Source organism: Dromiciops gliroides, chromosome 3 (genome assembly GCF_019393635.1).
Source record: "Dromiciops gliroides isolate mDroGli1 chromosome 3, mDroGli1.pri, whole genome shotgun sequence".
NCBI lineage: Eukaryota > Metazoa > Chordata > Mammalia > Microbiotheria > Microbiotheriidae > Dromiciops > Dromiciops gliroides.
In genome coordinates this window covers 314592292-314599755 of record NC_057863.1, presented here as the reverse complement: position 1 = coordinate 314599755, position 7464 = coordinate 314592292, and the positions used below count along the sequence as shown (strand labels likewise).

At 37.2% G+C, this 7464-nt stretch overlaps 1 pseudogene; it reads right to left on the bottom strand.

The window, feature by feature from the left end:
• Positions 1-6558: 6558 nt before the first annotated feature.
• Positions 6559-7110, bottom strand: LOC122750512 (annotated as a pseudogene).
• Between the last annotated feature and the right edge of the window lie 354 nt (positions 7111-7464).

Genomic DNA, 7464 nt, shown 5'->3' with positions numbered 1-7464 from the left:
GTAGTAGAGATGGAATACCCTTCAGGCATCCAGAGGAAAGGGATATTGATGAAGGCAGGAGTAACAAAGAAGGCTTCATATAGGAAGCAGAGTTTGAGCTAGGCCATGAAGGATAGATATGTTTGGAAAGACAGAGGGGGGATGAGAGAACAATCCAGGACAAACACACAATGCAAGCAAAAGCAGATGAATGTAGAAATAACCTCAACTGTTGCCGTTGCTACTCCTTACTCCCATAATGTCTTATGTCTCTTCTCTGTACCCTCTGCAAAGCTATCCTGAAGGATTACAATCCGCATTCATTTCCCTTCTTTCACTCCCCTTTCCCTTCCTCAACTACTTCTAGATTGATTGATTAAAATGGTTTTCTACCCCTAACTGCTGACAAAATTATGAAGTCTCTCAGACCTCAAGGCTGACATTAGTTATAAATGTTATCCTAGCTAGCTTCATGCATATGCCATTCTTATTTATGGAAGGGATGAGATCTAGTTCTGAATTTTATTTAGCTATTGGCCTGAGGCATAAATATATAAACAAGGCAAAAATCACTACACATTTGAAGAACAACTCATTCAGTTCAAGTTGAAAGAAACTGCTTGCTTTATGTTTCAGCTTACTTTCTTATTCATAAAAAAAATGTTACAGTAGCGGGACTTTCCACTTATCTTGTATGTACTTGCAAATATTTTTCCATGTGTAATGGTTAAAATACTTTTTATTAAAAATTATCAATGTTCTCTCTAAAAATGTATATATACATATGTGTGCATATACACACATTTCTCTCTATATATACACATGTGTATATATAGATGTATATGCATATATGTATATACATACATACATACATATATACAGATACATAAATATGTCACAGAGAAATTGGGGATGTGGGGGGGTCTTTAGGGTATTTCTCTTTAAGGAATTACACCCTCTCACACACAAATCCAATTAGAATAAAATAATCTTTTATTTAGGCGCTAAAGAAGGGAACCCAGAGGGAAATCAAAGGGGGAGATGGTTCAGAGACATGATTCTCTGAGATACCTTTCTCCTTGAACAGGAGAAAGGCAAAAGCTTCTATAGATGGTAGATGGGGTGACAATGAAAAGTTCCCTTTGAGGGTGGGGGAAAGCTTGAGTGAAGTAGTGGTCCTGACTTCTGGAGTATCTCTGTCCCCTGGCACCTATCAGGCAGCAGCCATGCCTAATGGGCGTATCTCTCTTACTTCTCAAGTTATGTTTGTCCTTTAACTAGTAGGCTATTTTAAACTTTAATAGTCCCAAATTCCTTGATATGTCCCAACCCTATATCAGATAGATAGGTAGATAGATAGATAGATAGATAGATAGACAGACAGTTGTTTTTTGTTTGTTTCATTTGTGTCTGACTATTTGTGACACCATTTTCAGTTATTTTTTTTTGCGAAGATACTGGGGTGGTTTGCCATTTTCTTCTCTACCTCATTTTACAGATAAGGAGACCGAGGCAAATAGGGTTAAGTAATTTGCCTAAGGTCACACAGGTAGTAAGTGTCTGAGGGAAGATTGGAACTCATGAAGATAAGTCTTCCTGACTCCAGGTGCTCTATCCACCCAGCTATCCCATGTGTATATATGTACACATAAAAAATATAAGTTATCATCATAAATTTCACATGAGGGGATATTCTTCACCGGGAACTTCCTATAATGATACCCCCAAAACAATATGCATACATACCTTCCTAAGTTTCAGCTGCAGAAATGGAGAGGCCGTGATGTAAAGTATCCCAAGACTAGTATTTTGATACTGTCTCTAGTCACCAACTAATTTGACTAAGTCACAACATTTTGGGGCTTCAGTTTCCTAATTTGTAGATTGAAGGGTTTGGACTAGACAGAAGCTTCTTAAACTGTGGGTCACAACTCCATATGGGGTCATGATACTGAATGTGGGGATTGTGAAAAATTTGGCAACAGTAAAAGGTTATGTAAACCTATTTTATATACCTAGATACCCAGGGTCAAGTAAAAATTCTGGGGCAAAAAGTGGTCTCAAGTGGAAAAAGTTTAAGAAGCCCTGGACTAGATAAGCCCCTAAAGTCTTTTCCACCTCTAAGATTTAAACAATTCCTTGTCAATAGGCCCCTTTTCCAGAGTAACTGCATATTCAGGAGTTGTGAATGGGTCCCAGGGACAGAGAATGAAAGTTCTCCTTTTTGTAATAGGCCTATTTGAAATCACTTGAACATGTTGATTTTGCCACTAGGTGGCAAAAGATTCACATCACCTGTTTTAAAAAAAAAAACAAACAAAAAACCCCAACCAAATAAACACCAGCTATGTAATTCAATTATCTATTCACTCATTTATGGATTCACATTTCCATTAACATTTACTGAGTACACATAGAGTACATGACACTCTTCAGATGTTATGTTTTTTATAAAGTCGAACCATTTGGAAAGATACAGAAGCTCTGTACCAGCTTCTTAGTTTGTATCAGGCCCTCTGGAAAAATGAATTTCTTAACTTTTTTTCTGCAAAGGCTAGTGATACCATACATCTGAAAAAGGAAAGGTTTTGAGTATTTACCCAGAGGGGAAGGATGTCTCCCCACTCTCTTCATGCAGGTATTATCATCTCCCATTTGTATTGAACTTGTATATTTCTTATCAGAATCTAAGAGCAACCACTGCTTTGTTGAAATGAGGTTACTTGGACTAGCTTTTGTCTGTGGTAGGGCCTTTCCAATACTCGCATTTAGTGATTTTTTCATCCTCATGACGGCTTGTCACCTGTGTGCAAGAGCAAACTCAAACATCTTGGGAAAGCCAATTGCTAAATTTTCAATGGGAGCATTTATTTATACCTTGGAAATAGGCAAATGTTTTAAATAATGGGTTTCATTTATTATTTTGATAATTGTCTAGAAAGTGCTAGAGAGAATGTGAACAACACATATTAAACTTAAAAATGTGTCAGGAAGATAGATGATAGATAGATAGATAGATAGATAGATAGATAGATAGATAGATAGATAGATAGATAGATAGATAGATAGATAGATAGATAAATGAATGATAGATACACACATTTGTATATTCTTCCAAAGATGTGGTTGTTAAACACTTACCAGTAATCCTGCAACTGATCCTAGCTCCCTAACATCCTCCTCAGCTAGATGAAGCCACATGTTTCCTGTGGTGGATTCAGACTGAGACTTTTTTCTGTTCTGGCATGACCTAGGTTACCTAGACCAGATTTCTTTGTGATTAAACTCCCTCCTGTGCTTTGATTGCTGTACCTTTAACTCAATCTACCTTATTAACTATATCCTAGACCCTTTGCCTTTCTTGACTCCACTGAGATTTTCTGGTTCTTTAAACCTTGACTGCCTGCCTAGAAGTCTGTACTCCCAAATGGTGACTTGTTAATCCTTTTTATGTCCATTTTGATTGTGCTCATCCTTGGCCTCTGCTTTATACCAGACTTCTGGCAACCAGGAAGTACTTAGCTGTTGACTTGTCTGCCATAACAACTTGTTGGCATTCCAGGAATGGCATCAACTTTTTTATCTTTGTTGTTGTCCTTGCTCTAGTTTCCTACTACTTCAGTCTGACCCTTGAGAGAGAGGGTCATGGCTTTAGTGGACTTACTTTCTTAACGGAATCAGAAAGCTTCTTAAGAAATTCTACCAGTTGTTAACCACATAGTCGGCTAGCTAATGAACTAATTTCTAACTCAATTCTCTTTTCCTCTGTGATACTCTACAGCACTGCCTTTCCATTTCTACAGCTGAAAATTGAGGAAGTAGTATATACGTAGTCCTTTTTTAGACTGGACCCATGATTTTATCAGGCTTAGTGGTTTAGTCAAACCTCATGCAAAATGGTATGACTAAAATAGGCAACATCCTCTTCTTTCTAAAAATCTATCAACACAGTTTTTGTAAGTAAGCTTCATTATCCACAACGGGCTTATCTCAATTTTTCACTCCATCATTACTTGTAAGTTGTATGGGCACATCCATACAGTGATCCTGTCAAATTTATTACTTCATTTTACCTTAAGGGACCTTTGGTGCTTCTACGTACATGAGACAGTTATCCTTAGAAATTCTTGGCCAAATCAAAATTTCAAATCAGGTTAGTGTGTGCTATATATCATGAAACCAGTTCAGATTCTTAAAATAGCATTCTTCCCCTCATAACTTCATAAGAGAGATTTTGCAATGAACTCATTGAAATGTTTCAAGAAGCACCGCTTTCAAAAAGAGAAGTGAAAAGTTGTAAAAAAAAAAAATCTATGTTGAGGTTAATGGCTATGGATTACAATATGGTATAAGGCCACTGGTGTATATTATGTTTTCCTGGTTTGGCTTATTCTACTTTGTATCAATTCATATAAGTCTTTACAGATTCCTCTGAATTAATCATTCCCTACATCACAGTAATGCTCCATTATCTTAATATAGCATAATTTGTTTAGCCCTGTCCCAGTCAAAGGTCATTTAATTTGTTTCCAGTTCTTTGCTACCACAAAAAGTACTGCTATATACATTGGGTATATGGAATCTTTCTTTTTGTCAGTTACCACTTTGCAGCATATGCCTAGCAGTAGAATGTCTGAGTCAAAGGGTATCTGCATTTTAGCTATGGTATTTGGATCATTCCAAGTTACTTTCCAGAATGGTTGTAGCAATGCATAGCTCCACCAACAATGCATTAGTGCTACTGTCTTTCCCTACCCTCTCCAACACTGGCTGTTCCAATCTTTTGTCATCTTTACTAATTTGCTGGATGTCAGGTGAAATCTCAAGCTTGTTTTCATGTGCATTTATCTTATGAATTATTTATAATATTCTTTCATATAGTTGTTAATAGTTTCCAATTCTTCTTTTGAGAATTGTTCATATCCTATGATCACTTATCTGAAGGGGAATGATTTCTATCTTATATATTTCTGTTAGTTGTCTATAGATCTTGTATATCAAATCCTTATCAGAGATGTTTGATACAAAAATTTTTCTTCCTGTTAACTGCTTTCCTTATCTTAGCTATGTAAATTTTGTTTATGTGAAAGCTTTTTAATTTCATGTAATCAAAATTATCTCTTTTATTTTTTATAGTTGCCTCTGTGCCTTGCTCAGTTAAGAATTCATCTCCTAGCAATAATTATGAAAGGTACCTGGACTTGTTCTCTCCTACCTTAAATGTTTTTTTTCTTTTTTAGATTAACAAGCATTTGTTTTCCTATAGATTTGAGTATCCATTTTGAGTTTACTGTGGAATATGGTGTAAGATATTCTTCTAAGGCTGATTTCTACCAAACTGCTTCCCAGTTTTCCTAACATCTCATCAAATAAGGTGTTACTTTTTAGGTTTATTGTCTCACTAGATTATGAAGTTTAATTATTTTTTTATTCTCCCCTGTCTAATATGTTCCATTGAGCTACTTTCTTATTTTTGTTTGTTTTTTTAGCGGCAATGAGGATTAAGTGACCTGCCTAGGCTCACTCGGCTAGTAAGTGTCAAGTGTCTGAGGCTGAATTTGAACTCAGGTCCTCCTGAACTCCTGCCCCCCACCAACTTTCTTATTTTTAACCATCACCAAATGGTTTTTGTGATTTCTGCTTTATAATATAGCTTGAGTTCTGTAAAACTTAAAAAACATTCAAGGTGCTTTCCTCACAATAGCCCTGTAAAATAGATAGTTGAAGTATTATTTTACATTAATATTTTGATATATAGCACACAATCTGCTGCTGATGTGGCAGGGTTTGAAACTCATAGAATATGCATGGGGGGCAGCTAGTTGGTGCAGTGGATAAAGCACCAGCCCTGGATTCAGGAGGACCTGAGTTCAAATCTGACCTCAGACACTTGACACTTACTAGCCTGGACAAGTCACTTAACCCTCATTGCCCCACAAAAACCCCAAACAAACAAAAGAACCCCAACCCCAACCAAAAAAAAAAGCCCCCAAAACCCAAGAACATGCATGGAGATAGTCCTGTGAGGATCATCCTGTGCAATGTAGAGCAAGTTGCCCTAACCAAATCCAGCGAAACATATTCCCCTCTGAAATACTTACTCTTTGAGATGCTTATGTTACGGTAGTTTCCAATATCCCGGATGCTGTTTGCAGACAGAAGAGAAGAAGAAAGCCAATCACTTATTTTTACAGACCCATTGAGTAATGGGATCTTTCTGCTCAGTGACCAATAAAGGCACTGTTTTGCCATTTCAAAGAGCAAATCCCTCAGAGGTAAATATGTTTTATTAGAAGTGGTCAGGTGAACCCAGCTAAGCCATGGAATGGCTCATGTAGTCCTAGCCCTATACAATGTCTGTTACACTGGGATTAAGTGTATAAAGCTTTTCTGGCATGGTTAAACCTATCAGAGAACCCAAGGTAACCTCTATGTCATGACCAGAGCAGGACTTTGTGTAAAGCGCAAGTTTTATGATGATTATTTTACAAAAGAGGAAACTGAAATTCTTTTCTTTTTTTTTTTTTTTTGTGGTAAGGTAAACACTTTTTCACTTTTATTTGCATATTAATGTCACATTTACTCCCCTGCCATAAGATTTTGTTTCTTCAGTTTCTTTTGGGATATCTTTTTCTTCTGAGCAACCTCCTCTTCTGGTTTTGGAACAATTTGTTCCTTTTCAGTCACTATCATCTCAATATGGCAAGGGGAACTCATGTATGGGTTGATTTGACCATGAGCCCTGTAAGTAAGCCATCTCATTTTGGGGGCCTTGTTAACCTGAATATGCTCCATGACAAGAGAATCCACATCCAAACCCTTCAGTTCAGTGTTATTTTCTGTATTTTTAAACATATGCAAGAACTCAGCACTCTTTTTGGGCCAACGACCCAGTGTCCAACCCCACTGCTTAGCCTGGGCACACCTGCCAACTCCACCATTGTAACGATGGAAGGGAACACATTATTTCTTCAACGTGACATCTTTCAAATACTTGGTAGCTTTTTAGATATGCATGCCCTTGAAAGCTTGGGCTCTTTCACCGGTATTCTCGAAGTGGACCTGGAGAATTGAACCCCTTGATTTGTATAATTTTGTGGGGTTCTCTGGATCAAGAGAATACCTCACCATTTTAAATGATTACCTAGGATGGCTCAAGGAAAGAGGAAACTGAAATTCTTAATGTTTAAATGACTTGTAAAATTAGTATGATCTGAAGCAAGTTTAAAAACTCAGGTCTCTCGACTCCAAAGCTTAGCAATCTTTCCACTACTCCATTCCCCCTCTTCAAATCAATCAGGACAGAAAGGAATGGTCAAAGGTAAGAAACCAGGAATTTCCAAGACTAGATTTATCCTCCAGACCTCTAAGAAAAGGCATAAGGAAAGTGAGGCAAACTTTATTGAATCGCCATGTTGGAAAGAATCTCAAGGGCCACCTAGCTGATCCATGTACAAACTAAGAATCCCTCGTAAAACATACCTG